Consider the following 19,449-nt stretch of genomic DNA (forward strand, 5'->3'; position numbering starts at 1 on the left):
GGCCAGCTACGTTGACATCTCTGCTCGTCCGCCGTGGCTTCTAGATGATGTGGTGACCAGACTCCGTTTCTTGTGTTCCTGTGGAGTGGTTACTGCTGCTGTGTGCCCGTCTAGGGCCAATATGCCTGCATAGGCACTAGCTGACTGGGCGATGGATAGGCCGGGGGAGGCCATCTTTCGGAGCCTCAATGATCTGCCACGTAGGGTCCGTGCCTTGCTGATACATGATGATGTGCCCTATGTGTTTTTTGATATTGATGATCCCCCCTGATTGTACTCGTACTTTTGCTCGTTCAGATGGAAATATGGAAAGAAGGAAAAACAGAAAAAAGAGAAAGAAGAAAAAGAAAGAAGGGAAAATAAGTAAAAAAAAAAAAAAAAGGAGAGAAAGAGAGATGGAAAAATGAAAAGGAAAAGAAAATGAAAAGAAAAAAGAAAATGGATTTGAGAAAATGAGAAACGATTGAAAAGAAATAGAGTGAAAAGAATTGGAGTGTAAAACAATTGGAGGGAAAGAAAATGAGAGTTGGAAAGGAAAAGAAAGAGTGGATGGGAGCTCAAAATAGTGAGTGTTTGAGGTTCTTGGGAGGCCGTGAGGCCCTGCTTGCAGCGCTGAGTCTCAACGTAAGGTGCTGGCGGTACAACAGGGCACCCTTGTCCGGGCTGAACGGTGTGCCGGGCAGGATTTTCAAATCCGTTGACCTGGTCAGGCTTGCTGCTGGCCAATAGTAGCTGAGTTCCTTCTGGACTCCGGGGGGGACGGGCTATGGTTTATTTTTGTTCGCGTCAGCCTGTTATAACCTTAAACACTCACCCGAGGTAGAATTAAGTTGGGTCATGGGAACAGGATGCTTGGTTGTTCTATCTTGTTTCTATTTTTGCAGGTGCTGTTTCTTTGGCCTCGGAGGCATGAACTGGTCCTGGGCTGTTTTGGTTTCGCCTTTGCAGGCATCTTTGGGAAAGACCAGGTCTCAACGCCGATGCAAGCGGTAAAAATTGCATCGTAGCCCGGGCTGAACGGTGGCCGGGTAGGTGTTTTTCAAATCCGTTGGCGGTAGTCCAGGCTTGCTGCTGGCCCATAGTAGCTAATCCCGTTAGGGTTGGTTCTGGTTCGTGCTGGTGCTGATCGGGGGTTCTGCTATTGGCTGCCTTGCGCTGCGTTGATCGATTTTGGCCTGGGATCTACCTTGTACCTTTGTCTTAGGCCTGCGTGCCACTAAGCTTTGTATCTTGACTTAGGCCTGCGTGCCATTGTTAGTTGTATATCTTGACTTAGACCAGCGTGCTATTGGTACTATCTGTTGTATGGCATGTCTGGTTCTACAGGGCAGCCAATGGCGCTCCGGGAGGTGTTACAATTGTGGTGCAGCCCGGCTAGGCGGCATTATGGTGTGTAGTCGCTGTAGTGCAACTGGCTGGGAGGGGCCATGCTTGTCACACGTGAGGCATCTATCCTCGCTATTTGAGCTTTGGTACTACATGATAGGCTGTGAGGCAGCTGGGCTGCGCGTATTTGGAGCAGTTTCTCAGTCTATTTATTTGTTTAATCATATTCCTGCCTACGTTTAGTTAGTGATAGCTAGCATAGGACTTGGGGCATGCATACTAGAGCCCCGGGGGCCTCTTTATGTAATCTTGTTTTATTCTACTTTACATTTCTTAGTTTAGTTTTAGGGTTAGGCCATGTGGGGCCTAAGCCCTCTTTGTATTGGCTTCGGCCATTTTATTAATAAAGTTTTTTTTTTTAAAAAAAAAAAAAGAAAAAACAAAAAAAACAAAAAAAACAAAAAAAACAAAAAAAAAAATATATATATATATATATATATTATATATTATATATTAAATTCTAAAATGAAATAATTAATATATAATAGTAAATAATTAATGCAAAATTATTATAAAGATGTACCTAAAATATGAGTGTAAAATATGCCTATCACCCGTCTCACAATACGGAGGGGTCGATCGCAACCGACCGATGAACCGCAACTCATCATAGTTTGATCGCAACCAAATAGTGAACCGCAGCCCAAGAGTATGTCATTTGACCGCAGCCAGGAAATATGAACCGCAGCCCATGTAGAAACGTTTGATCACAACCAAACGGTGGACCGCAGCCCTATATAATATTTATATATCTGACCGTTCACAACCGGCCTGGTTAACAGTTAGGATGGTTCTCAACCCATTCAACTGCCCGTATAACCAATTTGATCGCAACCAAATTGGGGTAACATGCACACATAACACATAGCAAGTACAAGCAGCCCACATTAGCACACTTGGAAGGGGGAGAAATTGTATAACGAAATCTATGCGTGGTCATCCACAACTAAGAATAGTCCTGAGGGGTTCATACTTCTTACACCTAGGCCAACGGGATACCAATTCAACTAGCATGCAATATACAAGACTCTTTCAACCTACGAATGGTATCCGAACATCAAACTAGACATAGGCACGATGGGAGGGGTCCGTTAGGACACCACGGGGGACGGGGGAACATCAAACGGGGAAGCCAAAATCCCGGATTGGGATATTTTCCAGCGGGTAGCCGGTGGGTGAGGGTTCACCCGCCGGCGTTACTGTTCCGGGCAGCGGGTGCCCGGCTGGCAGCTGCCGCCCGCCGGCTGCCCGCTGCCGGGACTGCCCATCTTGGTCGCGGGTAGGTGGCGGGTCCCCTACCCCCCCACCTACCCCCCACTGACTCTTTCTCACCAAAAACGCCCCGGGAACCTTAGTGGAACCCGAAACCATGCTTAGACACTTTCGAACGCAATTGACAATAATACGAAGACAATTAACGGATCATAATCAAGAAACATGCGACACATATCCTATCATGCTTTCCTAAACATAATTAACACCCAAACATGTGAATTCCCGCCCAATACACCAAGGATAATACCACACGAGTTTCACGGTACAACCTATGGTTCTAATCCCTTTTTAAATCAACAAGAACACAATTCATCTTTTAATATCAAGATTCGATGAGAATATCAAGAACATCCTACAATTATCAAGAACATCATATAATCATCAAGAACGCCACATACTCATCAAGAACCCCATAATTATCAAGAACCTATCATCGTCAAGATCATCAAGAACATCAATGGAATCATAACACCAATTATCAATATAACGAATCATCAACACACAATAATACGGGAAATCCTAAGGGGGAATCATAGCTATGAAAATAGGTTTTGTTGAGACATGGGTTACCTCTTAGCCTTAATTGATTCCTTGGCTATGAAGGGTTTTTCTTTAAGCTTTCTTCTTTCTTGATTTCTCCTAGGGGAATTCTTGGAATTCTTGGTGTGGTGGGAGTTCTAGGTGCCTCCATATATTCCCTATTTATATATCTAAGAGTCTTACTTAGGGCCTAATTACTATCGGTTTGCTAACTCTATTCCTTTTAGGACTAAGGATTGGGTTTAGGGATAAGGGCCCATGGACTATGGTGTGCCTCTCCTAATTAATTATTGTGATTTAATTCTTTCTTTTGGGTAATTGGATAAATGATTAATTGGTTTTAGGGATCGTAACACGGGGTGTTACACTCTCCTCCCCCCCCCCCCCTTACAAGGGGTTTCGTCCCCGAAGCCCGGTGTGTTAATCCATTCTTTCACCCCTAGGCATCCCACATCTTGGCCTCCCGGTTAGGAATGTGGCCCCACGTTTTGCCTTAGCTGGGGTAGGCTGGACTTTTGGTGGTGTCGTGATAGGAAAGTTTTGGGTCTACCTTGGTCTCCTGCTTCTGAGCTGGACGCCCCGCGAGTGCCCAAGGTGGCCTCGATCGCTGCCACCCTCTGATCTAGTGCGCGCGTCGTACGGATCAAGGATGAGAACCCTTCCTCCATGATTTGGTTTTGTCGGTTGAGTTGTGAGAGTATGCGTTCATTGATCGAGCCTTCGTTTTGCTCCCTTGGGTTCCCTCTTGATCGTAGGTGCAACGATGGGTCAGGCTCATCATCCTCCTCCTGGTCCTCATTTCCCTCCAGGATTCCACAATCTTGAATTGCCCGTTTGAGCTTCTTGTTGGAGATGTCTAATTGGTCGACCAATTCTCTTCGTTCCTCCTCGGGTTTTTGGCAAATTTCTTCGAGGGTGAGGTAATGTCCCCCTTCGGTGTAGTAGATGTCGTTGCGGCGGAGGTTTTGGGCGTTAAAGACCATGCCGTTTGCGGTCTTAACCTCGGTGTGGCTTAGATCTACACCCTTCTTCTCCATGATCCAGCTTAGGATCATCCCGTAGGGTAGGCTAAGTCTGTAACACCCCGGATTTTCAAGACTTTTAAAACTTATATAATAAAGATAGAATCTCATTAAATCCCAAAATACGATACAAAGAGTACGGGGTGCTACGCCACACCCGAGCTAGAGAACTCGGGTGCATAGGCTAAATTCTAAAACCTCAATCAGTATCAATACTAAATCATGGCATGCAGGCCGAAAGGGAAAACTATCTAAGCTACGCCCCAAGCTTCTAGCGTGCTCCAGTGATCTACTCGTCTGTGCCTGAAAGCCAAATATATCTGTTCAGCGAGAGATGCTGGTAACCCACTCCAACGCGTTGAAATACAATACATATAGATATACCAAAACCATTTCGAACATGAAGATATGTCCTACGAACTCTAGCTTTTAAAACAGGGATAAACTCAACAGATAGAGCTAAGCACAGACAACAGTTATACCAAACATATATAGTCACAAACAGGCAAGACAGGTAAAGATAAGCATAATTAATAATCATAACCCAACATATACGATTCCCAGTATAAATCCCATAGTCACATCCCCAAGACACTCATAACAATAACTCATCCGTATCTCATCACATAGCACACTTTGTTGGCGCCACAGGACCAATCGCATGCCCATACATGAGGGTCAGCGCATATAGCTCTGACACGGCCCCGCAGCACCCTGCCCCGTATCGCAACACGGAGGGGTCGATCGCAACCGACCGATGAACCGCAGCTCATCATAGTTTGATCGCAACCAAACAGTAGACCGCAGCCCAAGAGTATGTCATCTGACCGCAGCCAGGAAATATGAACCGCAGCTCATGTAGAAACATTTGATCGCAACCAAACGGTGGACCGCAGCCCGGGAGTGTAAATCTGACCGCAGCCAGCTTCTGAACCGCAGCTCAGGAATAACCAATTCGATCGCAACCGAATTGGGGTATCATGCACACATAACACATAGCAAGCACATGCAACCCACATTAACACATTGGGAAGGGGGAGAAAACGTATAACAAAACCTATGCGTGATCCTTCACATACAAAGAATAATCCTAAGGGGTTCATACTTCTTTCACCTAGAACAACGGGATACCAATTCAACTAGCATGCAATATATAAGACTCATACAACCTACGAATGGTACCCGAAATATCCAACTAGACATAGGCACGATAGACGGAGTCCGTTGGGACACCACGGGGTCGGGGGAACATCAAACAGGGAAGCCAAAATCCCAAAGTGGGGTCCAAATCAGCGGGTAGCCGGTGGGCGAGGGATCACCCGCCGGCGGTAGCTAATCCGGGCAGCGGGTGCCCGGCGGGCAGCTGCCCGCCCGCCGGCTGCCCGCTACCGGCGTTGCCCAAGAAGGCCGCGGGTAGGTGGCGGGTCCCCTACCCCCACTGACTCTTTTTTAGCAAAAACGCCCCGGGAACGTTTGTGGATCCCGAAACCATGCTTAGACACTTTCAAACGCAATTGATAACACACGTAGACAATTAACGGGTCAAAGATCGAGAAACATATGACACATAACCTATCATGCTTTCCTAAACATAATCAACACCCAATCATGCGAATTCCCACCCAATATACCAAGAATAATACCATACAAATTCCACGATATAACCTAGGGTTCTAATTATTTTTAAATCAATCAAGAACACAATTCATCTTCCAAAAATCAAGATTCGGTAGGAATATCATATAAATATCAAGAATATCATATAATACTCAAGAACGACATATAATCATCAAGAACACCATAATTATCAAGAACCTCTCATCATCAAGATCACCCATGGAATCATCCCACCAACAGCAATATCACAATTCATCAATACACAATAATATGGGGAAATCCTAAGAGGGGAATCATAGCTATGAAAATAGGTTTTGTTGAGACATGGGTTACCTCTTAGCCTTAATTAATTCCTTGGCTATGAATGGTCTTTCTTTAAGCCTTCTTCTTTCTTGATTTCTCCTAAGGGGATTCTTGGAATTTCTTGTGTGGTGAGAGATTATGGTGGTGAAAGATCTAGGTGCCTCCTATATCCCTATTTGTATATTTAAGACTCATAATTAGGGTCTGAATGGTATGAGTTTACTAATTCTATTCCTTATAGGACTAAGGGCTTATTTTAGGGATAAGGGTTCATAGTCCATAGTGGACCATATTAATTAATTAAAGGGAATCCTAATCGTAGTCTGAATAGTAAAAGGCCTACTTCCTTTATTCCTAATAGGTAACTAGGTCTAGGATTCCTAATTAGAGTGTGAATAGTAAAGGGTTTACTTTCTTTATTCCTAATAGGCTTAGGACTCTAATTTAGGCAAGGGTCCACGGTTCATGGTGGACCATGAACCTTATTAATTAATTAAAGGAAACCTAACCGAATTAAATCATATTTAATTATTATTAACGGGATTAATTAAATAATTAATCCGGGATTGAAGGCCGTAACACGGGGTGTTACACTCTCCCCCCCTTACGAGAAGCTTCGTCCCCGAAGCTTGGAAATCATTGCGGGGGTAACGAGTCCAAAGTAGTACGGTGGTCCTATAGCGAAAGCATTCTATGGGGAAACTGTATAGTTGTATGTTTATGTGTGCTGGTTTTTTTTTTTTTTTTTTTTTTTTTTTTTTTTTGGGAACGATTAGGTTTAAAGGGCTAAGAGAGTGGGTTTCAAACCTGAGGACAAAGTGAATTTAGGAATTAGGATCAAAGTTTTCAAGGTTGCAACTTAGGGTGCGAGGTTACCACCTTGTATGGAATCGTAAAAATAGGGGATCAAGAGTGTGGTTGAAGGGTAGAAAGGGTTTTGAAATAAGGAGGGGGCCGATTTTCCGAGGGAGGGAAGGGAATTCGGCTAGGATGGTTTAAGGGTTCTCGAACTTCAAGTGACTATTCTGGTTTGATGCTTTGATCACGACGTATTGACGAACTGATGATCCTTCTTCCTTGGTGTTGGCACTTGTTTGACTTTAAGATCCTTGTTAGACCTTGCTTCCCAGGATAAGGTTTCATCCTTCTCCCCTATCTTGAGGGAATCTCCCGTGATGATTTAACACTTACTTCTTTAATGCGTCCAAGGTCTTGACCAAGTTTGGTCAACCAAGCTAATCTCTTAGGGCACACTTCCCAAATTCTTCCCAAAGTTTCTTGGGAGTCGGTAAACTTTGGGTTGATTTTCTCTTCTTATTGAATTTCATCTCCTCTTTATTGAATGAAATTCTTAGTAAGACTTCATGTCTTCCCCGAGGTTCGACTAGTTGTGCCTTTTTGTGTTACTTTTGATGGTGAGGGTGTCCTTGCATGCTCTTTTCCTTTTGAAGCGCAGTTGGTTACCTAACCTCGTTGTGGAATGACTTGGTGACTTTACGAGTCATCTCATTTCCTTGTGGGTCCTTAATGACCCTTGAGATCTTAGCACAAATATGCTTTTTACTTTTTGCCTAGCACCACGGACTACGTAGTTCTTGATTCCATATAACTTGTAAGGAGTCCTCTGATTTGCTTGAACGATATCCATGGTTTGAAGGAGTCCCGGTCCATTCTTAGCATTTTGACTTTTAAGGTCTTTGTGAGTCCTTAGCACGAGTTCCCAACTCGCCTCCTTGGTTTGCACAATCCTTTTTGCCAATCATCCCTAGTCGGTTGCATCGTAGAGTCCAACTTCAACCCCACGTGTAATGCGATTGGTTGTGCTTTTCCGATGGTGTCTTGCGTGTCAAGGTCTTTTACCGATGACACCATGTTTGGGCGACCCATGGTTCTTTACCCAAGACTCGCGTTCATCAATCGAGGCACACAAGTGCGCCATGAATCAATAAAGTGAGGAGTTAAGAAATCAGCACATTGTACCAGTGGGCGCGAGGTGGGCGGTCGTCCGCCTGCCAAGCTCCTGTTGGGGACCCGTCAAGGTCCCGTTGGGGACCCGCGGGAAGGCGACTAGAAAGAGTGAATTCCTTCGGGGAAAATCCCAAGAATGCACAGATTCAAGTCCCGACAAGCCCCATGTCCGTGTGCACAATAGAAGGGACTTGAATACATAGGGTGGCCCATCGTATAGTTTTATTGATCCTTAGGTACGAGTTTATAGATGAGTCAAGACTCTCGCATGTTCTTTTTGCTCAGTAGGTCGGGTCCGGTTTCCAATTAGCAACCTCGTCACCTTCACCGGGTGGTTGGTTATAAGCCAACTTTGTCTTTGCCTTGCTTGATTAATGATAAGCCTTCTTGGTTTTTCTTGGAGTTTGGCTTGAATGGTACCGAAACTCGCACCCGGTAGAATGTCTTCCATGGGCCACCCACCTGTCGAGCATCACACTAGATAAAGGTTCCTACAAAATTCCTAACCTGCTCCAGAATTACATTGGATGTATAACCCATAGGCAGATCATAGACCTGTATCCACATATCAACAGTATCAAGTTTGACCTCCCCCGGAAAGTAGCTATCAGATACACGCCTACATACCAATATATGGTTCTCAAAGGATTACGGACGTTTCTCCAATACTCGCACCATATCAGTTTCATGATAGAAAGCAAATAGAAACAACCTATTATGTAACTCCGCCACACGCATCCCAAATACAGGCTACCATGCTGAAGCCATTACCTGACGAATATATTCAACCATGATCAGCTTCTGCGTCAAAAAACGTCCCACAATGAAGTATGTCGGTGTACTCATTCCTGCCGGAGGCTGGTGCGATACATTGGCCTCCACCCCTCCCTCTTCATCTTCAAGCACCATGTCACCCCAACGTTCAGTTAGACCATACACCCTCACATCGCCATGCTAGTCGTTGGTAAACAGAACACAGTGTTCTCGCTGCAGGTCGACCGGCGAAGTTGCGATAGAGAAACCCTAGTGGGAGAGAGGTAGAGAAAACCCTAGAGAGGGAGAGAGAATAATTGGTAATAACTTTAAAAATATGCTTTTAGTATAATAAAAAGGGAAAATAGCGAGTTTGATCCCTGAGTTATAACCGTAGTGACAACTCATTCCCAGTGTTATTACCATATCCATTTTTAATCCCTCTGTTATAAGAGAAGTGGCGAGTTTGGTCCCTTTGTTAGTGGTGTGCTGATAGAGTTAATTCCAAGGGTAAAGAAGTAAATTCCTTAATAAATTAAAACTTGTATGTAATATAACTTGTTTCCCCCGGTTACAAACTTAGCCAAAATACTTTCGTCCCAAACCAACAAAAGCTCTAAGTTGCTTATGTAATCAAGAAAGAAACCCTACTCCTGTTTTCTTTTTTTGTGTTTTTTTGAAAAATCAAATTTTAATATTTCAATTCTATTAAAAAAAACTTAAATTACATTTTTTTTGACAAATACAAAAATTTACTCCATAACGTAGACCAGCTTGGTATCTTTTCCCTGGATTAGCATAACTCCATGACATTTGGATGGGGTAATAAACCACCAGATTTATATCGAAAGTTATTCTCAAATTTGGGTAAAGATGAAGTACCACGACTAAGAGATGACATCATATGATTAATGGCTAAATTAGTATATCAATATGGAGAATATTGATTATTTATTTAAACATATAAAATAGAGAAACAACTTACCTGTGAATTTCGCAGCTTGGAAGTGGACGAATTTGAGATTTCGGAGTTTGGAAAAGAAAAAGACCTTCGATTGTAGGTATAAAAGGAAATGAATAACTGTTGTGCAATGTGTTTCAACATAAGAAGAGGATTATAATTTGAAATTCCTATTCTTTCCCCTCTATTATTAAATTGTTTTTAAATTTTCCGTTAGCAATAGACGAAATATTAACGTTGGGGCCAAACTCGACACTTCGCTCATAACTGGGGGACTAAACTCGGTTACGATCATAACTTTTGGGACTGAGTCAAAACTTGGTTATAACTCATCAAGAACTAAAGATGGAATTTTCCCTAATAAAAATGTACGCTATATCAATAATCGACATTACAAGGTAGATCATGGTCATACTATTAAGGATATATGAGGCTCACATTTGTTATCTATGTTTTGTTATATTTTAGCTCCTGTTGAATAGGTGTATGATAGGTTAGTTGTTGTAACTTCCTACTATCTTTCCTCCTCTGTACACTATTTATAGCTGCCTGAGTTGCAACGATTAATTCATTCAGTTCTATAAACTCTATATGGTATCAGAGCGAAATCTCCTACGAAAGAATTTGTTTTTTTTTTTTAATCAATGGCTTCCACCAACACTAATGAGATCATCCAGCTGAATGCTCCCACTCACTTTCCTATCAAACTCACCACCACCAACTTCCCAGTTTGGCGCCGGCAGGTTCATGCCACCCTCGTTGGTCTCAATCTCCTGGGCTACGTTGAAGGTTCCACCAACGAACCGGCTAAATTCTCGGACGATGCTCAATCCGTCCCCAATCCTGAACACTTAATTTGGTACCGTCAAGACCAAATTATTGTTAGTGCACTTCTAGGAAGCTGTACTGATATAATCCAGCCGCTCATCTCGTCGGCCACGACGGCTCATGATGCGTGGCAACGCCTTGTTGCAGGTTATGCTAGTACCTCCCAAGGACGGATTATCTCCCTCAAGGCAAAGCTAACCAGAAACCCGAGAGGTTCTCGGTCCATTTCAACATATCTTAATGACATGCGAGCCATAGCTGACGATCTTGCCTTGGCTCAGTGTCCGGTGTCCGATGAAGACTTGCTTGTGTACATCCTGACTCAGCTAGGAGAGGAGTACAACTCCATTATTCTGCAGTTCGTGTTCGTGAGAAACCCCTTTCGTTGGGTGAGTTAGCCGATGTCTTAACTGATCATGAACGTCAGTTGAAGGACGCAGATGATTCCCGCCAGCTGTTATTAGCAACTGTTAATACCACTCAGCGGACCTCGTCTCCTCGGAACAACCGACAACGAGATACCACTCGTACTGTTCGTACCAACACTATCAACCACGACGCCAACCGGTCGACTTGGCAACAAGGGGGGACTACTCGGCCAGCTGTTATCTGTAAGTTCTGTAACTTTGCAGGTCATGAAACAAAGGTGTGCCGAAAGCTTGCTAGGTTCCTAAAAGAGCATAATGTCCTCACCGCACAGACTTCGTCTACGGTCCAGTCCTCGCTGGCATCTCCACCCTGGCTGTTTGACAGCGGTGCATCGCATCACGCCACCTCGAATCTTGCATCACTACAAACACTCTCCGAGTACAGTGGGCCTGATGAGGTTCGCCTGGGTGACGGTAATTCCCTTCAAATTTCTCATATTGGTCGGTCTGCTATTCCTACTCCGTCTTCTGTCCTTGCCTTAGAGAATGTTTTGCATGTCCCTCAGTTACACACTAACTTGGTTTCCATATCTAAACTCTGTCAAAGTAATCACGTCTCTGTCGAATTTTTTGGCTCCCATTTTCTTGTTAAGGACCTTCGAACCGGGACTGCGTTGCTGAAAGGAGTGAACAGTAATGGGGTATACTATGGACCAGTTGCTCTGCACCCAACTGTTCATGCTACACAGTTGTCGTGTCTATCTTAGTGGCACCAACAGTTTGGCCATCCGTCCAATAAGGTTTTGCAACGCTGTAATGTTCCAGTTTCTATGTCGTCTCTACAACAATTCTATTGTCCGTCCTGCAACATACATAAAAGTCATAAATTGCCGTTCGCAAACAATACTTTAGTCAGTACTAAACCGCTGCAATTAATCTATACTGCTGTGTGGGGGCCAACTGAAAAATCTATTGACGAATTCCGCTATTATGTAATCTTCGTAGATCATTTTTCAAAATACATTTGGTTATATCCCATGAAGTGTAAGTCGGATGTGTTTTCCGTATTTACTCAATTCAAAAAATTAGTGGAAAAATTTCTTGGCCTTTCGATTATTTCCGTTTATTCATACAATGGGGGGGAGTTTATGAAACTTGTAACATTTCTAAATGATCATGGTATTTCTCATTTCACTACCCCACCACACACTCCTGAGCATAATGGTGTTGCAGAGCGACGGCACAGGCATGTCGTCGAAACCGGCTTGTCTCTTCTTCACTCCGCGTCTTTGCCATCCTCATACTGGACCTATGCCTTTCAGACAGCCATATATCTCATTAACCGGCTCCCTACTCCAATTTTAGGTAATCAATCTCCTTTTTATATCTTGTTCGAACAATTGCCTAATTATGCCAAGTTACAACCCTTTGGTTGCCTGTGTTTTCCCTGGTTGCGTCCCTATAACACCAAGAAACTACAACCAAAGTCACGTCCATGTATTTTCCTGGGCTACTCAACCACCCAATCCGGTTATAAATGTCTAGATTTTTGTTCGAATCGTATTTATGTATCTAGGCATGTTAGATTTGTGCCCCATGTGTTTCCTTATAACGATTTGCAGCAGTCATCTAACAGCTTACCTTCTGTTCCTAATGATTCAGAGTCACGTCAGATTTTGTGCAAGTCGTCTCCTTTGTCTACACAGGTGGTACCCGTGGGTGTTCCAACACCTGTTCCAACACCAGCTCCAACTCCAGTTCAACTCCAGTTCCAACTTGAGTTCCAACTCCGGTTCCAACACCAGTTCCGACACCTGTTCCAACACCAGTTCCGACACCTGTTCCAACACCTGTTCTAACACCTGTTCCAACACCATCACCGTCGGCTGCGTCCAATTCATCTTCTCCTACTGTCACAAAAAATGGCCAACATGCATCCCAATCTGTGTCTGACTCACAACATGTCTCCACATCCGAAACGTCTGAACCGTTGAATAATGTTCGCCGTTCCACTCGGGAGCGTCATCCTAATCCTAGGCATTCTGATTACGTCATTAACCACGTCACTTCCCATCCCTTGCCTCCTGCTTTAGAACCTTCTACCGTCGCCCAGGCTCTTAAAGACGCTCGGTGGAGGAAAGCAATGGATGAGGAGTTTGAAGTGCTGCAACGTAACAACACGTGGCAACTGGTTCCCCACGGAGCGACGGTTCCGATTGGCTGCAAATGGGTCTTCCGTGTTAAGCGCAATCGGATGGGTCGGTTGATCGCTTTAAAGCGCGACTTGTCGCTAAGGGATTCCTGCAGACTACTGGTCGGGATTATTTTCAAACGTATAGTCCGGTTATGAAACTGGTCACGGTCCGTATCGTGCTGACCATTGCTTTGAGTAATAACTGGGGTCTGCGCTAGCTAGATATCAATAATGCGTTCCTTAATGAAACATTGCAAGAGGAGGTTTTTATGGAGCAGCCTCCCGGTTTTGTTGATCCGTCCTTTCCAGCTCATGTATGCAAACTGACCAAAGCCTTATATGGTCTTAAGCAGGCTCCCAGGGCTTGGTACTTGGAACTTTCTCAATTCTTGTTGCGTTATGGGTTTTTGAAGTCACAGGCAGATGCGTCTTTGTTTGTTTATTCTGCTAATGATGTTATTGTTTATTTCCTGGTGTATGTCGATGATATTATACTAACAGGAAACAATGTTGCATGGCTTGATCAATTTGTTAGCACGTTGTCTGCTCAGTTTTCTCTTAAGGATCTTGGTCCCTTGCATCATTTCCTGGGTATTGAGGTGGTTCCAACACCTGGTGGTGTGTTCCTGTCTCAGAGTCAGTATATCACGGACATTCTGGTCCGATTCAAGATGGATGGTGAAAAGGCTGTTTCAACACCGCTGGCTACCTCGGACAAACTGTTTCCTGCACAATCTGGTGTAGTACCAGTTGATGTCACTCAGTTTTGGCGTCTCCTTGGCTTGTTGCAGTATCTTGTCATCACTAAGCCAGATGTGTCCTATGCGGTCAATCAACTTTCGCAGTTCATGCACGCACCTATGGAGTTGCACTGGCAGGCTGCTAGACGGTTGCTGCATTATCTAAAGGGAACAGTTTGTCATGGTTTGTTCCTTCGTACCGGGCAGCCACTTATGCTAAATGTGTATACAGATGCTGATTGGGCAGGCTGCACTACTGATGGCCGTTCCACTACTGCGTACTTAGTATATCTTGGTTCCAATCTCATTTCTTGGAAGTCTGCTCGCCAAAAATTTGTGTCGCGGTCGTCCACGGAGTCTGAATACCGAGCCCTGGCGAATGCTGCTGCTGAAGTCCTGTGGATTAAAAATTTGCTTTGTGAGCTTCGGTTGCAACTAATGGAATCTCCGGTCCTGTTTTGTGACAATCTTAGTGCGACATACGTGTGCAAGAACTCCGTGTTCCATTCCCGTATGAAGCATCTAGCGCTTGATTACTTCTTTGTCTGTGACTTAGTAGCTAATGGCTCACTAGTGGTTCGGCATATCCCTTCGTCCGCTCAGCTTGCTGACTTCCTTACCAAACCGTTGGGAAAGGCCGTGTTTCTTCGGTTTCGGTCCAAGATTGGAGTCTCTGATGGGTCCTCAATGTTGCGAGGGCGTATTAAGGATATATGAGGCTCACATTTGTTATCTATGTTTTGTTATATTTTAACTCCTGTTGAATAGGCGTATGATAGGTTAGTTGTTGTAACTTCCTACTATATTTCCTCCTCTGTACACTATTTATAGCTACCTGAGTTGCAATGGTTAATTCATTCAGTTCTATACACTCTATACATACTCCATAGTATAATGATTGATTCCAAAAGGAATCCTACTTTTTCTCGATTTCACCTATGTTTCTATTTCCAAAGGATTCATGGCATGTCAAGCCATGATAAGATTTTTCACATTGCATTAAATTAAACCACATGCTCCACCACTTATATTGGACAACAATTGATCGATTAATGCCGGATGCATGTGCATGATCAAGAGTGAGATCATTTTAGAAAAACATGAATTATTTTATAATTTAGGTCAATACTCAATTTGATGAAACATGAATTATTTTATAATTTAGGTCAATACTCAATTTGATGCTAATTAAAATGATCGTTGTTGGTTGTTAGTACGTGTGTATTAATGATTTCTAGTCAGGTTTAGTCAGATATTACAGAGCTATCTTTTCTCAGCAGGCACACCACTCAGATCGTACATTGACTACGCTATTAATGAATGTAGAAACTACGTATCTACTTTTACTTCGTGTTTAATTAATTTTATTTCTAGATTGCAAAATTGTTTAGCGCATACTTTAGCTTCTACAACTTTTGATTTTGATATAGCTATGTACTGGGACGGAGTCCCACCGAACTTTATTTCAGTTCTTCTATAAATACAACCGCTTAGGTTGACTTTCAAAAAAATATAATTTGCAAGCTATTACATAGCATTGTGGCTAACTTGTGTACCTTAAGAAATTAATGGATGCAGGGGCAGAGCCAGGATTTGTTGGTGCGGGGGGCCAATCATAATTTGAGAGAGAATAACGATGAACTAAGAATAATTAACTCCATAACTTGAGGTAACACTTCTCTACCAACTTGCAAACGTCATCAATTCTGAATGATATACGCATCACTTTTGGATGTAACGATGAATTGGGAATAATTAACTCCATTGCTTTATCATCATCAAACCTATTGCTCAACTCTTGTAACTGAGAATCAATCACGACATTAAAAATATCAAATTTGTAATGATTAATCCCAATTGTTAATTCATCTCGTTGATGCCTAGATCTTCCTCTTCTTGCAATATATTGAGCATACAAATTGGCACAATTATGTTGACAGATTCACAAAAAGACTTCACACTTGCACCTAATGCATCCCATCCACTATCTCTTAAATTTTGAATAAGCTAAGCAACTTAGTAGATGACACAAGATGCATTGCATTCGATATTTATTGAAATTGAAGTTGCAAAGCTTGGCAAATCATATTAGTTCAAATGCTATTATATCAAAGAAATAAAAAAAAAAAAAATCTCACTTGTTTAGATCAATGGTCAAGAGCTATGAGCCGTCAGTCCACAAGGAATCACCATTTACCAAAGAGCAAACATTTTTTTTTTTTAAATATGGATAGTTCACATATAAACATTGACAAAATCCTTTAAAAAAATTTAAATTAAAAGTGTGGATCAATAAAGAAAAAATTCATCAATTTTAGAACAAAAAAAAAAAAGAATAAGAAATATGTATAAGCTATATTTTTGGCTTATACATATTTCAAGAAGAAATTTTGAGCATGTTAGACAATATGTGATTGTGTATGTTCAAGAAGAAGAAATCATATTTTTGACCAAGGCTAGTTGCGAATCAAATATGATTTTGAAAGCTTAGGGTGTGTTTGGAAATCATTTTGAAAGACAAAATGATTTCTGGAAATCATTTTCCGAGTTTTCAATGTTTGGAAAGAAGGAAAATTTGAAGTCAACAGAAAATGAGGTACTGGTCAATGGAAAATGAGCCTATTTTTAGGGTGTGTTTGGAAACCCGGAAAATGATTTCTGGAAATCATTTTCGGGGTTTTCAATGTTTGAAAAGAAGGAAAATTTGAAGTCAACTAAAAATGAGGTACTGGTCAATGGAAAATGAGCCTATTTTTAAGGAAAAAACCTTCCCCTTTTAAAAAGGGGAAGTCATTTTTCAGATGTTGACTTCTTCATTTCTTCACTTCAAGAGCAGTTGACTTTCTTCATCTTCATTGGCTTCTTCATCCTTTGGTTTTTGGGCTCACTGGTTTCCGGCAGGTTTCTGTCGGAAACCTGAGCACTGGTTTCCTAAGCTTTGGTTTCCGCCTGAAACCAAAGGTTTTAAAATATATATATATATATATATATATATATATATATATATATATATATATATATATATATATATATATATATATATATTTTAAAAATAAATATTATTATTTATAATATTATTGTAAATTTTATATATTTTAAACAAAATAATTAATTATATAAAATGTTTAATTATACAATTCTACATCATTTCCGGAAAATGAGCCAAACACCAAAAGACAGTTTTTTATTGTGCAGTCAAACACATGAAAAGAAAATGACTTTTGGAAAATGACTCATTTTCCAGAAGTCAGTTTGAAAGTTTTTATTTGAAGAGTGCAGATACTTTGGTGAAGGGAGTCACAAAATAATAATAATAATATATTATTAACCGGCAAATTATGCTGTGGACTCCTGTCCACAATGCATTGTGGACACGAGTCCAAAACGACATCGTTTTAATGGAAAACGCGGCCTTCCAGTTAAAAAAAAAAAAGTTTGATTTTGTCTCGCCGTTAACGGCGTTATTCATTTGTGGCATTATGAATGTACAATTATGGAATTATGAATGTACAGTTATGCAATTATGAATGTAGTTATGGAATTATGAATGTAAGTTATGGAATTATGAACACAGAGCTCTAACATTATGAACTTACAATTATGAACATATAGTGATAAAATTATGAACATAGAGCTCTAAAATTGTGAACATAGAGTTTCAAAAATTATGAATTTACAGTTATTGAATTATGAATGTAATTATGAATGTACAGTTACACAATTATGAACACAGAACTCCGACATTATGAACTTACAATTATGAACATATAGTGATAAAATTATGAACATATACTCCTATAACAAAGTGGTCTGAAATTTATTTTAAAAAAAAAAGTGGAAGAGAACGGTGCCACTAACGGCACCGTTACCGTGTCCAGCATGCATGCTGGACACGTGTCCATAGCATAACGAGAGTAGTTATGCTGTGCATCCGTATGCACCACGCATGGTGCATACAGATGCAAAAACGACGTCGTTTTATTAAAAACGCGCGTCTCCCCTTAAAAAAAAATTCAGGTTCGATTCCCAGCAACATCATTATGTTGTTCATTCATTCTGGAATTTTAGTTCATAGATTATGGAATTTTAGTTCATTGATTATGGAATTATAGTTAATCGATTCTGGAATTGTAGTTCATCGATTCTGAAATTTTAGTTCATAGATTCTGAAATTTTAGTTCATAGATTCTGGAATTTTAGTTCATTCATTCTGGAATTTTTAGTTCATAGATTAGATTCTAGAATTTTAGTTCATCGATTATGGAATTATAGTTCATCGATTATGGAATTATTGTTCATCCGTTCTGGAATTTTAGTTCATATGTTGTTGCTGGGAATCGAACCTGAATTTTTTTTTAAAGGGGAGACGCGCGTTTTTAATAAAACGACGTCGTTTTTGCATCCGTATGCACCATGCATGGTGCATACGGATGCGGCACAGCATAATTTGCCGCATAACGATTGCCAAATCCTCCACCCATATATTAGTATTAATAATGTTTTTTGTGGGGTAAGGGGGGCGAAGGCCCCCTGCAGTAACAATGTCCCTCTGCCCCTGAATGGATGAGATTTCTCTCATCACCAAAAAAATCATACACCAAGTTTTATAGGTTCTACTAACCTTGTTATATATTATTATGACGTGAGAAATAATCTTTCCCCCACCACCTGGATCTGATCATCATGTGATCACCCATTTGGAATGGTAATAAATGTGTCATCACACTACATAACAGTTGGCTAAATAATTTTTTACTCGGTAACAAAATAAATTTATAATAAATATTTTTAAAAAACATGACACTTGAAGCATATTTTATATGTTTATGTTGATTAACTGAATTATTTGTATATTTAATCAAAATATAATTGAAAAGACTAATTCCCTATTTGTTAATCAAATATATTATTTTAGATAGCAATTATGTAAGCATTAAAGCATTTTTGTTCATTAATAATTCTTTTCTAATCTGTAGGATCTATGCGGTGAGTGTGGATCGAACACACGGCCTTCAGATCTTCAGTCTGACGCTCTCCCAACTGAGCTATCCCCGCACTTTGTTTTGCCTTCTTTTACTTACAAAATCTTCCATTTTATTTTCTAATTGGGGTGCCAAGCTCCAATTCTTCATCCTTCTGCAACACCGAAGAGGTAATCTCTATGTCCCATACTGAAAATTGTTAAATTAAAAAGAAGTCTTTAAAAGTTGAGTGTAGTATGATGATAAACAATTATATGTAACGCTGAAAAGTTAGCAGTCTGTTTTTGTGTTGAGAGAAAAACCATAGAAAGAGAGATGGCTTGTGTTGCATTGGCTTCTCTAATGGCAACAATCGACCTTGAGTTCCGAAAACAAAACCACAGAGTGTCTCTTCAAGATGAAAAGCCATTGAATTCTCTGTTTGAGAAGCTTTCTTCGTTGCAAGCCTTTCTGCAGAAGGAATACAACAACGGTGGTGCTCTAGTCCGTCGTCATCTGGAAATTAAAATTAG

At 41.2% G+C, this 19,449-nt stretch overlaps 1 non-coding gene across 1 annotated transcript; it reads right to left on the bottom strand.

Annotated features, from left to right (window-relative positions):
* Window positions 1–18,937: 18,937 nt before the first annotated feature.
* On the bottom strand, window positions 18,938–19,010 carry TRNAF-GAA. Its single transcript has one exon. It is a non-coding gene; the product is annotated as a tRNA-Phe (tRNA).
* Window positions 19,011–19,449: the final 439 nt, after the last annotated feature.

Source organism: Ipomoea nil, unplaced genomic scaffold, assembly GCF_001879475.1.
Source record: "Ipomoea nil cultivar Tokyo-kokei standard unplaced genomic scaffold, Asagao_1.1 scaffold2338, whole genome shotgun sequence".
Lineage (NCBI taxonomy): Eukaryota > Viridiplantae > Streptophyta > Magnoliopsida > Solanales > Convolvulaceae > Ipomoea > Ipomoea nil.